Source organism: Ursus maritimus, unplaced genomic scaffold, assembly GCF_017311325.1.
Source record: "Ursus maritimus isolate PB19 unplaced genomic scaffold, ASM1731132v1 scaffold_6, whole genome shotgun sequence".
In the NCBI taxonomy this organism is placed as follows: domain Eukaryota; kingdom Metazoa; phylum Chordata; class Mammalia; order Carnivora; family Ursidae; genus Ursus; species Ursus maritimus.
This window is the reverse complement of record NW_024426774.1, coordinates 35,420,396-35,439,589: the sequence shown is the minus strand read 5'-3', so window position 1 is coordinate 35,439,589 and position 19,194 is coordinate 35,420,396. Positions and strand designations below refer to the sequence as shown.

The window sequence follows — 19,194 nt, the reverse complement described above, 5'->3', positions numbered from 1 at the left end:
CTTTCAGTTGCTATTATTTTTTATCTCTCTTACCTGTAGGCTGAGTTTAATTTTTAATGAATATATCCGCCAAGCTATTATCTCAGAGGTGACAACAGGAGCAAAGCAGATCGGCTCACATTTCCCTTCCTCTCCAAGTCTTACCTAGCCCTGGGAGGTGGTGTGTTTCTTCTCTGCCTCTCTGCTACCTGGTGATCCGTGGCTGAAACCAGAACTGCTGCTAACCTCTACAGGGTCTTTGCACACATTAGAAAAAGGCACTGCTTTCCTAAGACACTTCCCTGTCACCTGCCAGAAAAACGTCTTCATGCAAATTGACGATGACTGTGATGGGAGAGGAACGTGCCCTGCAGAAGTGGCCCTCCATGATGCTTCTGCACTGCCTCCCAAGCCAGTGATTGCTGCCCACTTTGGGGCACTGCTCCCCTTGCCACCCAGACCTTGAACTTCTTTTCTGAGCCTCCCACCTCTACTGTCACAGGCTTTAGAACAGCCAGCCACGGGGCTGGGAGCAGAAAGCAGCCAAGACCATGTGAGATGGGCTGTGAGATAGGGCTGAGGACAGCTTACAGCAAGTTCCTGGTGATTAATTACTTATTACACGAGGGGCTTATGTCTGTCCCCATCATTTGGCCTAGTCAGTTGGCAAAAGCCCTGATTGTTGGTCCTTTTCTGGCCCACATGTCAAGCCATCTGGCAGGCTCAGGCTGTAGCGTAGCAGGCTAAATGTGCAGGGCTGCCTCCCTCACTCTCCCCAGAGATCTCTGGGGTTCCTGGGCTCCCCACTTTCCCCTGTGGCTTTCACTGTGAACCACACAGACAGGGTCAAAGACAGCTCTATGAGGTCTTGCTTACGTAAGTACAGTCCGGGCAAAGGAAAGAGAAAACCCAGGCCTTGATTTCTTGCTTTTCAGACCATCTTCATTCCAGGTTTCCGGGGCTGGCTTTAGCGTAATCCTTCTTTTCCTCTTTAGCAATTTCCCCACACCCCTGCCTGCCCACCCACAGTGGATTAAAGGAATGGAGAAGACCGTCCTAAGCCCCAGATGGAAAGGTGCCAGAGCTGTGAGAATGTTGCTCTTGACTTTATAAGATGGCCAACATTGGTCTGAGGAAATGTGATCTACATAGAAAGAGCTTGTGGGACTTCAGAAATTACCAAATTTGCTATGAGAAAGTTACTTGCCCTAAAAAAAAAAAAAAAAAAAAAAAAAAAGAAGAAGCCTCCTAGTCTGTCAAGTTACAAGTTTCTTTGTTTTGTTTTTTTGTGTTATTGAGAGAAAAGTTTTAAGTAGCTTTAACTTGTTCTGCAAAGAATATGAAAGCTAAATTGAAATATTATTATAGACTAAGGGAATTAGAACATACTCACAAACACCCCCAAATGTATACAATAAAACAAATGCTGTTTTCTTCAGAGAAGCCCCCGGGCTATATAAACTTATTCTAACCAAGCCCTGAAGGGACCTGCCCAGAATTGATCGGAACGTCCTCCCTAAATTCCCCCGGAAACCCAGGACAGCCCAAGAAAACACCAGTTGGCTGGGAGTAGAGATTCATCTTGTTCCTGGCCCCTCTTTGGTTTACAGTTTGACTGTAAACAACTTTAGACTGCTTGCAGAAAGCTAATCTACCTTCAGAGGACGATTTGCCACCATTTAGGATCCTGATGAGAGAGGCCACAGTTTTGAGGCACTTTCCAAAATGTAATTTGAAGAAACGTTCTGAGCAATGGAAGGAAGCTTCATGCGAATGAGCATGTGGGAGGACATTGAGGGGAGTGTTCGCTGAAAATCGAATTCAGATATATTTCCAAAAAACAGCTTTGTGGAGTGCATCTGACCTGCCTCCAGTCAAGGTCTGAACTCCCATGCCAACTGGGAAGAAAAGAATGGGCACTTCCTGACCATAGGAATCTGATTGCAAAAGCGGGAGCTCTCATCCCTGGATGTGTGTCCTAGATGGAACTTGAGTTGTAGCTGAAAAGGAATCCCAAACTTTCGACAATGCTAAAAGCTTTCTTATGAATCAAGTGCTTTGAAATATTTTTATTAGTAGCGGAAAAACTAATCACATACTGAAAAGATTGTATTTCATTAAAATGCACACGTGTAACAGTTAAAGACAGGCGGGGGAGGGAAACATTTAACCCACAACTTGCTGAGTTTCATTCCATCAAATGCTGGAGTTGCTGGAGGCACTTCCGGCAGCTTGTGCTGCGGGGTCTCAGCCTGTACTAGATCCGTGGTTCTATATTTGCAAGAACACGCGAAGTCAAGAGGTCAGGAGTCAGGCACCTGTGTGTCCTCTTGGAGGTCTGGAGCAGGAGGGATGGGTCTTAGCTGTATCCCTCTGTCAGTGCACCTGCTTAGCTTCCTAGGTAGTCCCCAGAGGAATGCCTCCTGAGGGAATGAGCCGGCGATGGAAGCATTTGAAAGAGGCAAAACACCTGTCCGGCCCTTTGGGATAGGCTAGAGTGACAAGGCAGAGCCGGTACAGTTGCAGAGGTCCCGCACTCAGAAGGGCCCGTGCCTGGTTCAACGCTCTGCTCTTGCCATCTTGCAGTCTGCATGCTTTTTGCTCAGAGGGCCCCAAGTTCCATGTGCATGGACTCCTGAAAATTAGGTAACTGATTCTGATTGTGAGTTGCATCAGTCACCCCAAAAATACCAACGTAGTTGATTTAGGTAGTGCTGCTCGGTCTGAGAGAGGTCACATGACTTCAGAAACTACTGAATCTGTTATGAGGAAGTCACCAGCCCTCGAAAACAAAGGGATTCTTACCAGATGTCCATCAACAGATGAATGGATAAAGAAGATGTGGTATATATTTACAATGGAATGCTAAGCCATCAAAAATGAAATCTTGCCATTTACAATGACGACGTGGATGAAACTAGAGGGTATTATGCTAAGCGAAATAAGTCAATCAGAGAAAGAGTTATCATGTGATCTCACTGATATGTGGAATTTAAGAAACAAAACAGAGGATTGTAGGGGAAGAGAGGAAAAAAATAAGATGAAATCAGAGAGGGAGGCAAACCGTAAGAGACTCTAATCATAGGAAACAAACTGAGGGTTGCTGGAGGGGAGGTGGGTGGGGGATGGGGTAACTGGGTGACGGGCATTAAGGAGGGCACATGATGTAATGAGCACTGGGTATTGTATGCAACTGATGAATCACTGCCTTCTATCTCTGAAACTAATAGCACACTGTATGTTAATTAATTGAATTTAATTAAACAAAGGGGCTCTTAGTCTGTCATCATTAAAATGGAAAGGGTTATTTACAGTGTGTTTCATCCACTGTGGACAGTGGTGGTAGCTCCTGAACTTTAGGAGACGTGTGTCGCAGGTGTTAGCAAGCCTGCTGATCCCATGCCAGTCACCCTCAGGCGGCGGAAGTGGGAGACCAGTGAGAGGAGGACATTCTTTTTGTAAACCCCCTCATTTCCACAAGTTGCTGATTACATGACTGTGAACAGACCAGCCGTCCTCAGATGGTCACTTGCATACCCAGCTGAAGTCTGGAACCAGCAAGCCACCTTCAAACCATAGACGCAGTAATGGCTGCAAGGTCATCTACAGAGCGGGCTTCCGAGTTCAGAGTAGCTGGCGGTCGCTCTGATCCCCTATCGGGACGGCACTGCAGGGTCAGTGCTCAAGTGTAGATTTTTATTTTCATCCCTTCTGCTCAACTTAGAATACCACCATTAGGTGATAGAGGTGTCTCACTCGGGTGGTCTGTCTTCCAGAGTAAGGCAGGTGGGTTTCCTCCATCCACTGAGATTGCCGCCAGGGGGTGTGAGTCTGGAGGACCTATGCTCTACAGAAGCGCCCCTTGGAGCTCCTCCTCCCTGCACCTCAGTGTCCTCATGGGTCACCAGGCAGCCCAGGCATGGCCTGCACTGGGACTGTGACCAAGGACCCAGTCCCAGGCTTTCCTGGGTACCTTTCTCACTAACTGTCATCATCAGGCTCCCCAGGTCCCATCCCTCTTTCTGGCTCTGTGGTGATTCCAAGTGGGAATCCCCTGATTCCTGTGGTCAGCATGGGGCAGAGATTTGGAGCTGGAGACTCTAAACCAGTTCAAGTCTGACTTCCACCATTCAAAAGCTGTGTGATACTGGGCAGGTGTCTTAACTTCTCTGTGCCTCTGTTTCTGCATTTGTACATGGGAAAAATAATGGTGCCCACCGCACTGAGCTGGTTAATCCATGTAAAGTGCTTTAGAGCAGTGTCTGGCCCACGGAGGCATAGATGTTGGCTGTTGTGTCTGGTTTCCTCGTGTGGAATCTGCAGCACAGCAGCCGGCGTCCAGCCCAGCTGTGGGCAGCCCACATTTCAACAAACCATGCCCTGAGACAGCCCCGGGGGAGCTTGAATGCCTGGAATATTCCAGCCACACTTCTGTCGGCTGCTTTGGTCCCCCCGGGTTTCTGTGGATACCTTCAGTTTAGAGGTGGAGGTGAGGAAAAGAAGCCTGGATCCTTATCAGCAGCTTGGGATGAACAGAGGTGTGAGCAGAGCGAGGCGGTCAGCCTGACCCTGTGCTCACAGAATGTACAAGTGGACAGAATACATTTGGGGCATGTGAGGAGAGGACTAATTGGATTAGAGGAAAAGTTTCTGAAACTTAGAATGTCTTTGAAGAAGTAGAATTTTCATGCTTTCCTAATTTATGTGCCAACTCATCTCAGAAACAATTGTTTGGGTTTTTTTAGATTTTATTTTTTATTTGCGAGAGAGAGAGCATGCACGAGCAGGAGGGAGGGCAGTAGGAGAGGGAGAGGCAGACTCTCCACTGAGCGGGGAGCCCGATGTGGGGCTCCAGCCCAGGACCCCAAGATCAGGACCTGAGCTAAAGGCAGACGCCTAACCAACTGAGCCACTGGACGCATGTGTGTTTTCTCATTTGAGCCTCAGAAAACCTTTGCGGGCGCGAGGTTAGTGTTTGATATGAAGGTACTAAAATAAGTGTAAATGCCGCACAATCATAGCAACAGTAGTTTTGGAGTAAATACTTCTCTGAATAATGAAATAGGCTACTATCTATTATGCGCAGACATCAGTGTGTTCCGTAAACACATCAGAGCTTGTTGACATCCATGAGACAGCGTGTGCTGCAATGTGCTGCACTGACAGCCCTCAGTGACAGAGGAGGACGGGGGCTCCTGTCCCAGCCCCTCGGAGGCCGCTCAACTCCAGGCCCCCAGGCCTCCTGAGACCTGCCTCCCACTCTGCTCGCTGTTTCTGTGAGTAGATAAAGTAATTTAACCCAGCAGCTATTGTCAGTGTCACCTTTTCAGTGCTAGAACATAGTTCTAAGCAGGGAATACTTTTTCCCAAAATGATTTTTTGTGTTAAAAAAAAAAGTCCCAGGGGCGCCTGGGTGGCACAGCGGTTAAGCGTCTGCCTTCGGCTCAGGGCGTGATCCCGGCATTGTGGGATCGAGCCCCACATCAGGCTCCTCCGCTGTGAGCCTGCTTCTTCCTCTCCCACTCCCCCTGCTTGTGTTCCCTCTCTCGCTGGCTGTCTCTGTCTCTGTCAAATAAACAAATAAAATCTTTAAAAAAAAAAAAAGTCCCCTAATTTGAAGGAAATCAAGTCAAGAGCCTCTGTTTCCTGTCTACCAAACTTCTGCATTGCCCACCCTGCACCGCGGCAGGTCCCAGGGTGCGGTGCCTCAGAAGGACACCCCCGTGGGGCCACACTGCCACCCAGGGTGCCCTCTGCTGCCTTCAGCAAGCACCCACCTCCCTTCCCGATGCCTGTCAAGGCTTCCCTGGCAGCATCACTCATCTTAGCAGCTACGCATGCAGTCTGCAGCAGAGGAGCCCTGCCGTGTATTCAGACGGGGCCCGTGGTCGGTGCACGCACAGGGCATCGTTCCACGCATGGCAAAAGCAGAAGCAGTTGTCAGTGCCAGTTGTCCGTGGGGCTTGCGATAATAGACAAAGAGGATTTTGCGTTTAGACAGTGAGCAGTGGAATGTAAGAACGAGCTCCAGCATTATCTAGCACGTGTCCTGTTCAAGGACCTTAGCAGACAGTGACCCGTTCCCTGGGGCAATGGGTGAGTCTCTCCGCAGTCCTATAATTACCATGAGTCCCCTGGCCACACTGCGGGCTCTGTCCGTGTCCCCTCCCCCCTAGGCTGAGGGGCTGTTGCTGAGTCCTCATGCTGGGAGGAGGCCATTGGTGGTGTGGATGGCTGTGTAGACTGACCTAGAGGAAATAACAGCCTCACTGCCCTCCCTTAGGCTCTGACTCAGGTCAGACCTGCCTAAACTTTCTGAATGATCTGGAAAAGTGCCATCCGGGCCTGGACAGTTCATTTTTCACCCAGCAAATAGGAGGAAATGGGAGAAGAGTTGCCTCCTTTGAGGCCCCACACCCATGTCTCCTACATCCTTGGGGGCTTTAGTGGCATCCTCCGGGGAGTCTGTCCTGACTACACACGACCCCCATGGGGCTCCATACGTCCCTGTGCTCCTGTGGTTCACTGAACAGCTGATCCCTGTTTTCACCATATCATATCAAAATTCCTAGTCTTGTGGCTGCCCCTCTTGTGTGGTCCTGGCAGAGCTGTACCTTAGCTGCCTTGGCATTCCTGACTTCTAGCAAGGGTAGTTGCTCATCTCTGACTTCTCACCCTGACCTAGTCTTCCTCGATGCACGGCACCCTTCGTCCTGCTAGTTCCCCAATCCGGAAGTCATGGGCAGTGGAATCAGTCTTTGGCATTTTGGGGAGAGGTGGCCTTCGTGACTCCACACCCCAGCCACAGTCCCCTTCTGGATCCTTCCCAGTGGGCGTCACGACTCCGTAAGTGTTGTCCCTGCACACAGTCACTGAACCCTGACTGCAGTCTGTAAGCAATGCGACTCTTTCGTTCCCTTCCTCTCCTGCCTTCTTCCTTTTCCTTTTTCTTACTATAAACTTTAAAAAAACCCTCCACATTATCTGCATGTATATCACCTACTGGCATCAATTTAAAAAAAGAAAAAAACCTCAACAGTCATGTCCCTGCATGTAAATCCTGGAGGCGCTGACCTCACGGGGCTTCTGGGACCTGCGAAGATCTCACCTTCATTATATCATCTTCGTTCCAGCGGCGGTGAGGCTTTTTACATTCCACCCATTTCTTCAGAAAGAAAACAGAATCATTCCTCCCTCCAGACACGCCAGAAGTTCTCCGGCCATCCTTGATGACTCCCCCAGGTCCACAGCCCCCTGCTAGGGGTCCAGGTGCCGTAGAAGCCACACCCCCAAGTGCACAGGTGAGCTGCCCACCCAGCTGCAGCCAGTACAATGTCCCGCTGGACAGCAAGCCCAGGCTGTCCCACGGAATTGGATGGACAGCTCACCTGGAGCTCTTGCTACTGTCGCTGGAAGAGTCTCTCCTTCTTCCTCTCAGTTTGGGATTTCGAAATAGGCAGAAGTTAGGTCTTTGAGGAGTGGCCAACCTTTAGCTAATTAGGACAAAAAGAGTAAAATGCTGCTTACTAAGGCAAAAAAAGAATCAGGCAGGAAACCGTACGCTTCTTCCCCCACCCCGATTCTGTAGGTCTGTTGAGGAGGAAATGCTGAGCTTACTGAGCCTTAGTTTGGGATGGGAGTCCAGTGCTTACTCCAGACACATCAAGGTCCCATGAGCTTGTGCACGTCTATGGTTTTCTTAGGCACAGAAACAGGCAGATAGTCTGATTCAAGAGCCCAGACTCTTAACTCCTGAGTCATGAGAAGGATCTGGAGAAGAGGGAAGAGCAAGTGCAAAGGCCCTGAGGCAGGAAGAAGCACGATGTGTTCATGGCACAGAAATAGCTATGGCAGTGATGGAGAAGGTGAGAAGTTATGGACCTGACCTTGGCAGACAAGGGAAGGAGATGAATTCCATTGTGGGGCAGTGCGGGCCACTGGAGAGGTATGCAGTTCTCTCTGTGTGGCTTGGGATGCCATTCTGCTCAGAAACTGCAAAGGCCACTGTCACACTGAAGTCCATGAAAGGAGGGACTTCCATCATTGACTGATGTTTCCAGGTGTGGTGGCACGTTAGCAGTGATCCACTCCCTCCCTCTGGGCCTGGCCTGCCAGCAGCATGGAACATTGCCAAGTGCCCTGGAGTGAGGAGTAGCCTGTGGCTCTGGGACATGGCAGTGCCAGCTGGCTCACAGAATGCTGAAGACGGCAGCCAAATCTGCTTCAGGCCGAACCTGCAAAGCTACTGGGATATCTGCCCCAGCTGCCCCATGAAGCCTGCAGCTTCATAACCTTACAGCTCCGCTTCCTGACTCACCAGCAAGCCACATTGGTGCTTCTCAGCTTTTAGGGCAGGAAAATTTCATAACACATCTGAGTGCGGTCATGGATGATCCCTTCAGGCCCTATCAAGAAATAAATCCTGTAATTCCCGTGGATTGCAAAACAAGAGTGAACACATCTTACACACAGGCTTTAATCATTTTACCGTTGATGTTTGCTTTTATCTAAATTTTCTAGTAAGCATAGCTGTCTCAAGGACCACGACATCAAAACACAATTCTCTCTTTTTCTCTATTGGCAAAGAAAGTATTCCAAATCTTACATACTGTGGAAAAGCTGCCAACTGTATGTCGGATTCCATCATGATAAATCACATCACAAAAAGATGACTTATTTATGAAAACATTTTTGAATAGAGAACATATTCACATAGTTTAAAAAGTAAAACTATATTAAAATGGATGCAGAAATAAGTTTCTCCCCCATCTATCCCATAAGCCCCATAACCACTTCCTGAACCTGGTAACTAGTTTTAATTAGTACTAGTCTATCCTTTACAGTTCCTGTATGCAAATACAAACAAGCAAAAATACATTCATGTTCTTTCCCTTTTACATGACAAGAAGTGTCCTGCCTTGCTTTCTCCGCGCACTTTGCTTTAGAGGTCTTTCCCTGTCGCTCCCCCGAAAGCTCCATGTTCTCTGTCACAGCTGCATGGGAGACTGATGTCAGGATGGACTGGGTTTGCTTTCACCAGTCCCCCGGGAAGGATCCTGGAGACTCACGTCTTTTGCTGTTACAAGCCCTGCTGGGTAAGCCCACAGTCACCTTGTTTCACGCACACAGGCAGAGCTATAGGAGAGATTCTCAGAGGGGGAAGAGCGGGGCAAAGCGTCAGTCTCTTTCTAATTTTGGTACATGTTGTCAAATTGCCCCTCACCGGCTCCTATCAGACTGGACCCTCCCATCAGCAGTGAATGAGAGTGCTTGCTCTCTCCCCGGCCTTTCCAATGTTGTTAACGTTTGGGATTCTGCAGGGGAGTGCTGGTAAATGGTTAACAACCCCCTCTCTTAGCACCCCAACACCGGCAAACGCAAAAAATGGAAAAGCCCTGACTTGTTGTGTCTGCTGATTTCCACAGTGTCACCACTTGCACTCAGGCCAATCTCAAACGACCAGCGTGATGTCCCTGACCGTGGACTTGGGAAAAGACGGGCAACAGCACACCCTTGCATGCTCTTTCCACCACACAGACACCAGAGATGAAGGTAGCAGAGGTAATACTGAAACGTAGTCGTAGAATTAGGAAGTTCTGGGTTTTACTTCCTTTGTTTTTAATATAATGCATGAATTTTAAGTTTATACAGTTAAAATCTTAGTAATGGCTGCATTTAATGACTAGCTTGCTGCTATTCCTGAAAATTTAATAATTTGTTCCTGTGGGCTCATTAGAGCCAGCTTCCATATACTGCTAGAATTTTGCCAGCCCTAAAGGTAGAAAATGCTATCTCCATAGTTTTAATTTTTATAATGGTGCTTTTATGTGCTTTTTAAAAAGGTTTTATTTATTTATTTGTTTGTGAGAGAGTGAGCCAGAAAGAGGGAGAGCACAAGCCAGGGGGGAGAGGCAGAGGGAGAAGCAGACTCCCCGCTGAGGAGGGAGCCCAATGTGGGGCTTGGTCCCAGGACCCTGGGATCACGACGTGAGCCAAAGGCAGACGCTTAACTGACTGAGCCGCCCAGGTGCCCCAGTGGTGGTTTTATATGTGTAAGAACCATTTGCTTTTTTCCTTTTCTCTGAAATGTCTCCTCATGTTCTTTGCTCATTCATCCATTGGGTTTTATTCGTTCTCTTACTGATTTCTAGGAGCTCTTTATAAATTAAGGCAATTATCTCTTGCCTAAGTTATGAATTGCAGTGTTCTGCCCTAGTTTGCTGTTCATCTTTTGTGTTTGCCCATGGTATTTTTTTTTTTTTTGCTATGAAAAAAAAATTTTTTTTAAGATTTGTTTATTTATTTGAGAGCAAGAGGAAGAGCGCACACATCTGGGGGGGGGGGGGGGCAGAGGGAGAGAGAGAATCCCAAGCAGACTTCCCACTGAGTGTGGAGCCTGATATGGGGCTCCTTCTCACGACCCTGAGATCATGAGCTGAGTCAAAATCAAGAGTCGGACATTTAACTGACTGAGCCACTCAGGCGCGCCCCAAAAGTTGTTGTTTTTAAATGTAGTCGAAAGTTTACATCTTTTACCATTTCTGAGTTTTGAGCAATACTTAGAAGCAACAGGATTATATACTTAAATTTTTCTGATCTTGAGTCTTGCATCTATCAGGTTCTTGTTCTCTAAGTAATCTATACAATTCCTGTATCCTGTTGAGATTTGTTATATTGGATTTTGCCTTTTTCTGTTGAGTCAGGCCCTTATTTTACAACCCTTCTCACTCCATGATATCACAAGGATGCATGATATGTGAAAGATGGGCGTGGCACATTTCAGCTAGAAGGGAGTGCACATAGAAACCTTAGCCTACAAACTGAGGGCTTCAGAGGGGAGAGGGGTGGGGGAACGGGATAGACTGGTGATGGGTAGTAAGGAGGGCACATATTGCATGGAGCACTGGGTGTTATACACAACTAATGAATCACGGAACTTTGCATCAAAAACCAGGGATGTACTGTATGGTGACTAACATAATATAATAAAAAAATATTATTATAATAAAAAAAAAGAAACCTTAGCCTACCTAGTGATACCAAGTGCTATATCACTAGTATCACTAGTTCCATGGTACTTAACCCCAGCACTTTTCTCTGACTAATATTATTTCCAACACGAGGACTGTCTTCACTTTGTATTTGACTTCCCATGTGGGCATGTCCTTCTTAGTCCACCTCTCTCCACCGGACGCAGACGGCCCAAAGCTCTGCGTGGGGTGTTGGCGCATGGTTTGTATTCCAGAAATGTTAGTTGACTCACCAGCTGCAGAGGCATGGACTCCACCAGTGGATTTTCATCGGCCTCCCCACCATCCCTGACATTCCCCTTTAACATTGAATGTCAGCATCCACACGTTTCCAGGGTCCCTTGAGAAGTTGCACGTGTGGTTTGGAGGTGTGATATTAGAAAGCAGTCGTGTCTGAGAGCCATCTGACTGTTTATAATGAACTTTTATTTTCGGCATCTCATTTTTGGTCCAGACTTTAGAGATGAGGAAACTGATCCTCAGATATAATAAGTGACGTTACCCCATTGCTCGTTTAGCTTCAGGTAATGCATCGGGCACATGCTCTGTCCTCGATGAAATGAGGAGCATTTGAAATGACATGATTTTCCCAACTGGCATTCCAGTGTCTGTGTCACGGTCCCATGACATGCATGACCCAAGATGGTGGTCACTGGCTGATTTTCTTCCCGAGGCACTCCACACGGGGTCGTCAGGAAGAGCAGTGATCGCTCATGCCCGTGCTCTGCCCTCCTATCCCAGTCTCTCTTGGCCAGTGAGCCTCACTGTCTCAACAGGCATCGTTAGAAATGCAGATGATAACAGTAATAACCAGCAGTGTTTGAGGGCATTCTGTATGCCAGTTAATGTCTACATGTTTAATCCTCACCAACCCGGATGGTATTATTACCGTGTCATTTTATAGAGATGGAAATTGAAGCTCCAGGAAGTGATAGAACGCATCCACGGCCAGACCGAGGAAATGGTTGAGCCAGGTGGAGAGACAGGTCTGTAGTGACACCCCAGGATTTCCTGGATCCACTTGGGACTTCCACACGCATTCCTGTTTTATAGTCTGCACACACGGAAGTCCTCATTTAACAGGAGACCACATTCCTTTATCTTGTAGGAAATGCAATGACTACGAATCATCATTTGGGGGGGAGCTCTGATCTCCCCTTTGTGGCCAGCCCGGCTCTTACGCTCTGCTGCCCACTTGTGATGGAGACAGCCTTGAAGTTCTCTGTGTCTATGGGAAGGAAGGAGAGGGACTTTGTTTTTCACTTTTGCTGCCATAACTCATTTTATTTAGGAAAGCATTGTGTCTTTTGAGAGAGAATTGTAAACACCAGGAGAATAAGAGGACCTCAGAGTGAGCTTGTGTGTGCTCCAGACTTCCGCCAGCTCGTGACAGCTTCCTGACCCCAGCAGACTGGCAGCCCCTGGGCTCACGGGACAGACGTTGGCTAGGGGCCAGTGTCTGAGCTGAATGGCTTGGGCTGGACAGTGATTCTCCCCAGCCAATGTGGCAATGAGCCCACTCCTGAGAAGGCGCCTTGGCTTGGAAAAACACACTGGGGGTTAGACATTGGCATTCAGAGCAGAGATCTGAGGCCAGAGACATGGTCAGGCATCCTCTGGGAGGCCCGGCTTTGCTGCTGGGCTGCTGCACGTTCTCAGGAGAACTGGACCCGACTTAGGAAATGTCCTATCACTCAAGAGGAAACCCGATGCCTAAGAACTGATATAATTGGGGGACTGATAAAAATTAGACTGCGAAGTGGAAGGCCTAAATGAGGAGCCATCATGTTTACTTTTCCTTTAAAATAACCTTCCCTCTTGCTTATCTCTGGTTATGAAAAGACAACACACTCATCCAAGAAAACTTGGAAAAGTAAATAAAACTCTCTCATCATCATTTCACCCAGAGATTGAACTTCTATTTTTTTTAAACTCCTATTTTTTTAAAGAATATAGCCTACCCATCATTTTATCAGGAGCAGAAAACCAGATTAATCGAGATCTCTGATTCATGACACACTCTTACCATCAAATGCTTTCTTTTCTCTGTTGTTTTCAATAATGAGCATCCCCACCCAACATGAAAACTAGGTTCTTTACAATGATCTATAAAACCTTTTGCCGGGGTTTTTTTTTTTTTTTTTTTTTTTTTTTTTTTTTGCTTTCTCAAGCACAAGCTGTACACACACCTTTGTGTGCCTCTCAGGGGCTTTTTGGTGGTGAGATTTCATCACTCAGATTGTTTTCCACTGTACTGCCCTTTGGATCTCAAAATGGACTGCCCATTTATCTCTTTCTGTGCAAAGGCAGACAGGGTTAGGAGAGCCACCTGAATACACCCCATCATTTATCTCTGGGGCTGCAGCAGTACCCCCCTAACCCCAGGCAGGTGTGGGGTCAGCTTGTCCTTGAGGATCTTCCGTAAAGGCGGGAGTTTCAGTGTCCATTGTGGCCTCCATAAACCGCTGTGGTCAGGCATGTGTCTTCCCATCTGAACCACCACCGTCTGATTTATGAAATTCACATGGCTTTAAAATTACTCGGTAGAAATTTAAAAAGCTGTGATTCACCATCATGTGCTTCTCATGAAGGCTTCTCAGCCTTCTCCAGAATGTACTTTTCTTTCTATCTTGTTTCTTGTCATTGGTTTCATCCTTTGGCTCTTCTTCTCTGTGTTCTTGAATTTCTCTTTAAGTTTCAGACCAGGATTTCTGGGAACACCAGGACTGGTGTTCACACCCCAGACTGCACTAGGGAGGCAGCTCAGGATCTCTCAAGAGCCAATAGACCTGGTTCACAGATGTGGGATACTTTCTTCTCTCTTCCCCACTCCCCAACCTCTTGTTCCCTCTGTTACAGATTTCGCCAGCTCTTCCCCTCCCTGTGTCCCTAGGCCTCTCCTTCCATCCAGGGTTTACGGTAGACACGTGTCTGATCTTGGACAAGTCATGTGGTGTATCCTGTGAAAGTCTTGTCTTATGGATGGCAGAAGCTACTTGTGAGTGCAGGAACAACTTTGATGCCCACTCGAGATTGGTAGATATTAGGCAAATAGTGAAAGTTTCACAGCATTGCTACAAATACATGTTTAAGAAACAAAATAAAATCAACAAATGCAAAAAACAGAAACAAAAAAACCCCACAACATACAAACACCCCAAACAAAACTCTTGTCTATTATGATTAGCATTTCTGCCAAACTCAACTCCAGCTTTCGACTTTCTAAACTCTTGCTATAGGTGCATAGGGCTCAGTTTGGTTTCTCTTTGATTATGTGCTTTCCTTGTGCCCATCTTTGCACAGGTGCTCTCCTTGTCTGAAACCAGTCCAGAGTCTCCCGTACGGGCATGTTAAGGTCAGGCCAGGCCAGTCCAAGCCTGGGCACAGACAGAGGAACTGGGGGGAAGACCCTGAGGGGAATTTTGTTGGATCTGTGAGCTTGCTGCCCCGTCCAGGCCCTCTGACATATCCAGAGGAGACAGACCTGAGTTCTGGCCCAGACCTGCCACTTATTAGCTGTGCAACCTTGGGACAGTCAGCCAACCTGTCAAAGGCTTCGTTTCGCATCGATCAAGTGGATAATGGTTCCCACATTGTCACACTGTCGTGATGGATGAAACGAGATCAGGTATGTCACATGTCACCAGGGTGACTGGCAAAAATAAATATTCACTAAATGCTGACCGCTCCTCTTAATATCAACAGTGGTAACAACACTAGAGAAAAGGGTGGGCCCCCAGCGGGACACACATGCACCGGGTAGCTTGCACAGGCTACGCACCCCATCTGGATGCCAGTCTCTTGGTCTCTTGCTTCTGCCCTCTGTTCTCCTTGCCTGAACCTTTGCCCATGAACTCTGCCACTGCTTTGCCTTCCCCTTGGGCTTGGCCTCCTGGATGCCTGCCCGTGGCTGGCACTCTTCAGCCATCTCCTGACACCTCTGTGAAGCTTGATCTCTGGTGACTTCTTTTGCTCTGTGCTCCTGGGGCCCCCAGGCATGTGTCCTTGTCTTTGTACGGACTGTGGCTCTAGCCAGCAAAGGGGTTGAAGACAGGAATTAGGGTGTCCTCATCCTGTTTCCCGGTCCCTGGCAGGGATCTGGCTGGAATGCACGACACACTGGATGAAAGCAAGGAGAGGAGGTGAATGAGTAACTCTTCTTGCTTTGTTGAATCCAGCTTTAATAGAATGTTCCTTTCTAGTTGCAAGCCCAGGGCAATTCATGTAAAACACTTAATTTTAACATCTTTCTTTCTCTTTTAACGATCCCTCAGATCAAGCCAAAAATATATCTACCTTTTGATAGTTTCGTTCATTTCCTTTCAAATTATTTCATTTGGATTCTACAGAAGTCATCTGAACAAATATACACATTACTCATGATCTCTTGGGCATTATTATGCACACACGGCTGAGAAGAGGGTGGTCACTCTTCTGCCTGGACGGAATTCACATTCTACAAGGGAGTGAGATGTTGAGCACAGAACCAGGAAGCACACAGGGTAATTTGATTTTAATAAGAGCTACCCAAACCACCCTCCCCACCACAAAAGAGTCAGCGTATGATAATGGGCTGGGAGTGGTGGTGATGTGTGTGAGTGGAGGAGAAGTTCTGAATGGTGAGGGCAGCTTGCCCTGTGGGGGTCTGAGGAAGAGCTTTCCAGCAGAGGAATGACAAGTGTGATGGCCATGGGGTAGCACGGAATCAGTGTATTTCAGGGGCAGAAAGGAGGCCAGGGGGCCAGAGCGCTGAGGAAGGGGGCCAGGCTGAAGCAGTAGACAGGCGTCACGATTGCGAGGACCCAGTACAGAGGACCCTCTTTGGACTCAGTATGTCGGTGCTGACAGCTACCGTGAATCTCAAAGCCATGAGCACCTGTGGCATAGACCATTTCCAGGATGGAATCTATGTAAACAACACAAAAAATGAAAAGGATGCCATCTTCCAAATCTATGAAAATGAGTAACAAACAAAAAATTTTAAAGCGAGTGCTTCGGGGAAGCTCGTTTCCTTCAGTTGCCTTCTGGCATCGTATCTGAAAAGCTGCAAATGGACATTAAAGCTTTGGGAGGGAGAGCTGATATAACTCCTCAGATAAAATGTCACTTATCTTGTTTCAAAGGAAAAGAAAGAGAAATTGGCACCAACCATGGGTCAGTTTTCTCTCATACCAAGTTCACAATGGGCGTGTCCCGCCCACACCACTGTGCCCCGTCCCAGACATGCCAGGCATTCATCTCAGGAAGGCTCTGGACTCCATGTGTACAAAGGGAGGAAAAGTTTTAGTTGAAAAGCTTTCAAGGACCATAGGTTCGATGCCACCTGAACGGCAGCAGCGACAACCGCAAACAGTTGTATTTGCTCGCAAAGTCAGACGGTTCTGGAAGAACTGCAGGCAACAGAGTCAGTGCACGGAAAACAAGTTGTAGGCTCAGAAAGTTCCTCTGTGAAGGGGGAGGACGTGGGCCAGACGCAGAGGCATTGCACCATCAACTGAGCAAGTGCTTTTGGTAAATTGTTCTCTTCTGGAGTTCTGCATTTTTTTCTAAGTGGACAAGCCGTCTAGCATCCAGAGCAAACTCAGCTTAAACCAAAAATCCAAACAAACGGTAAAGACAGTGGTACCCCAGTTCAAATCCACAGGAAAGCAAAGAACCAAAGGAAGTGATAGGTGTTGCTTGCAGGAACATGATGATTTTAAGCTGGCCTTCTAAACTGCCTACACTGACACTTTGGATGGAGTGGCCTATTATAGTCAAGGTATTCTCTTTTTGTGTGTGGAATAAGAAAGAAACACACCTAAAAAATGAATTTAAAAATGCAGCATTAGATATATTCCACACATGATTAAATTTTAAAAAATTGAACCAAAAAACCCAGCTACAATTATGGCATACTATCCAGAAAGAATTCTAGAAAAATAACATGGTGTGGGTGAGAGAGCAGGTGTTTGGGTACTAAAAAACCCAGGAACTAAGCAAAAGCACATATCTATTCCAGAATCGCCCCATACCTTCCAAGTAACAAGTGCTGCATATTGAATTCAGCTTTAAAAAATGGCATAAAGGAGAGCAGCAGGAGAGCCCTCTCCACATACTGATAAACAGGCACATTCTTGGCGCTTTTGAATATGAAGTAATTACAAACAAAATGGCTTAGAGAAACTACAAGCATCAACACAAGTTTCTGATTTCACTTGGGATAACAGTGAATCTCACCTCAAAAAAAAGGCAGACACTGCTTTCTCCAGTAAAGAAACTGAAGAAAAATGGCCTTTATTCCATACTTCCTTGTGGTTCTGGTCTAATAGCAAGACAGATTGTGGAAGACCAGCTAGAAATTCAAGCAAAGACCCTGCCCCATCTTCCTCTTAAGAAGCCCAGTGAATGTGCATTGGGAACATGGGTGGTTTACCTACCATGAGATGCACTGGGAGGGGAAGAAGTAAAAGAAGAAAATCTGAAGCCCAGTGTGAAATCAGACAAAAACAAGAGACCTTTTCTTATCACAGATGAAGAAAAGAGATTAGTAGTTCACCAGTACATTCCCTGCTGGAATGATTTTAAAGTAGTTATGAGAAATCAGAATTTTAAGTTTCACAAGCTCTGCTGAAAATAATCCTACATATGATGTTTTAGATATAAGAAAATTAGAATAGTCTGTTGGCAATGTTTTTTCCTCTTCAACTTCAGTATTTGCTGGATTTTAGTTCTAGTCAAAATGGAGTAGTTCCATTCCTCCCACGTCTTTCCTCTTGCAACCAGAAATATCCTTGGACATAATACAGCAAACATGGAAAGTCTCTGAAAGGGGGCAAGAAGAAGATGGACTGTCCGGGGACGTCAAGGCTTGAGGAATGACATGGTGGGGAGTTCGGTTTGTTTGTTTGTTTTCCTTCTAAATGGGACAGAGCGCTGGAGAAGTTTGTAACTCAGAACCACCAATGGATACAAGCAAAAAAAAAAAAATACTCCAAGAAAAGCCTGCTTCTCCTAGCCAAAAAACTGGGAAGTGAGCAGTCTAGCAGAGCAGAAAACCTTTGCATAGTACCTGCCCTACACCAAGCACTGACAGAAAACCTGTCCCCCGTTCCGGGATGGGAGCAGTACTAATCTATAGGTTCCATGTCCTGCAGGGGGAATCCGGTGAGGTGCTTTTCTACCCCTACTACCCCCCCCACTCGGTGGAAGCAGGCAGCACTCTGATTCCCCCACTGGAAACCAGGTGGGGAGCAGATCTCCCACACTTCCACACCCAGCAGAAGCAAGTTGTAATGTTTTTTCCTCAACATAATTTTTAAAACTCCTGAGAAGTTTTACCCATTGCACTCTTCTTCTTCCTTCCTGAAGTGCTAGACTCCCATTACCATTTTCTTTCTGTTTAGAGAGATTCCTTCAGTCATTATTTAATGGTATGCCGCTGGGACAGATTTTCTGGTGAAGTTTTCCTTCATCTGAGAAGGTCTTGATTTCCCCTTCATTCCTGTAAGATATTTTTGCTGGACATACAATTTGGGACTGCCAATTTTAAGGCTTTTGTTTTTAATACTCGAATAATGTGGTGCTGCTTCTTTCTGGCTTCCATGATTTCAGAGGAGAAATCACTATTATTTACGTTGCTGTTTCCCTGTAGGTAATGCCTCATTTCTCTCTAGCCCCTTTCAAACTTGTTTATTTATCTTTGGTAGTCAGAAGTTTAATTATGATGCGTCTTGGCAGATATGGTCCTCCAGACAATCAACCCTCCTTCTCATGGGGGTCAGGCACAGTGCCTGCTCACCCCTGAGTAGCAGGCTTCAGCCCCGTGCCAGCCCATGGGAGTATTCAAACACGCTAATCACCCATCATGCCGCAGGATACAGGGGTCACCCCCATACACTTGTTACTGCTAAGCCCACCTCCCACGGCCCCTGCTGGCTCACTGTATTCCATACTGCAGGCCCCGTGCAGCCCTGAGTCCTCCTTCCCTGGGCTATGAGTGTAAGTTGTTGACAAACTGCTGTTAATCTCATCTGACCCGTATTGGGTGATAGGTGTTCCGCCATCCTGTTCCGTCATCCCTATAACATTAGGATGGGAATCCCTCACCAGTGGAGTAAAAAAGGATGTGTTCAAAGCAAATGTAAATGATCTAAATTCAACAATTAAAAGATGGAAATTGGCAGGATAAAGAACAACAACAAAA

At 46.9% G+C, this 19,194-nt stretch overlaps 1 long non-coding RNA gene across 1 annotated transcript; it reads left to right on the top strand.

Annotated features, from left to right (window-relative positions):
* The first annotated feature begins 8,939 nt into the window (after positions 1 to 8,939).
* LOC121101001 lies at positions 8,940 to 15,019 on the top strand. The gene is made up of 3 exons (XR_005832838.1): positions 8,940 to 9,074; positions 9,405 to 9,540; positions 14,313 to 15,019. It is a non-coding gene; the product is annotated as an uncharacterized LOC121101001 (long non-coding RNA).
* The last annotated feature ends 4,175 nt before the right edge of the window (positions 15,020 to 19,194 follow it).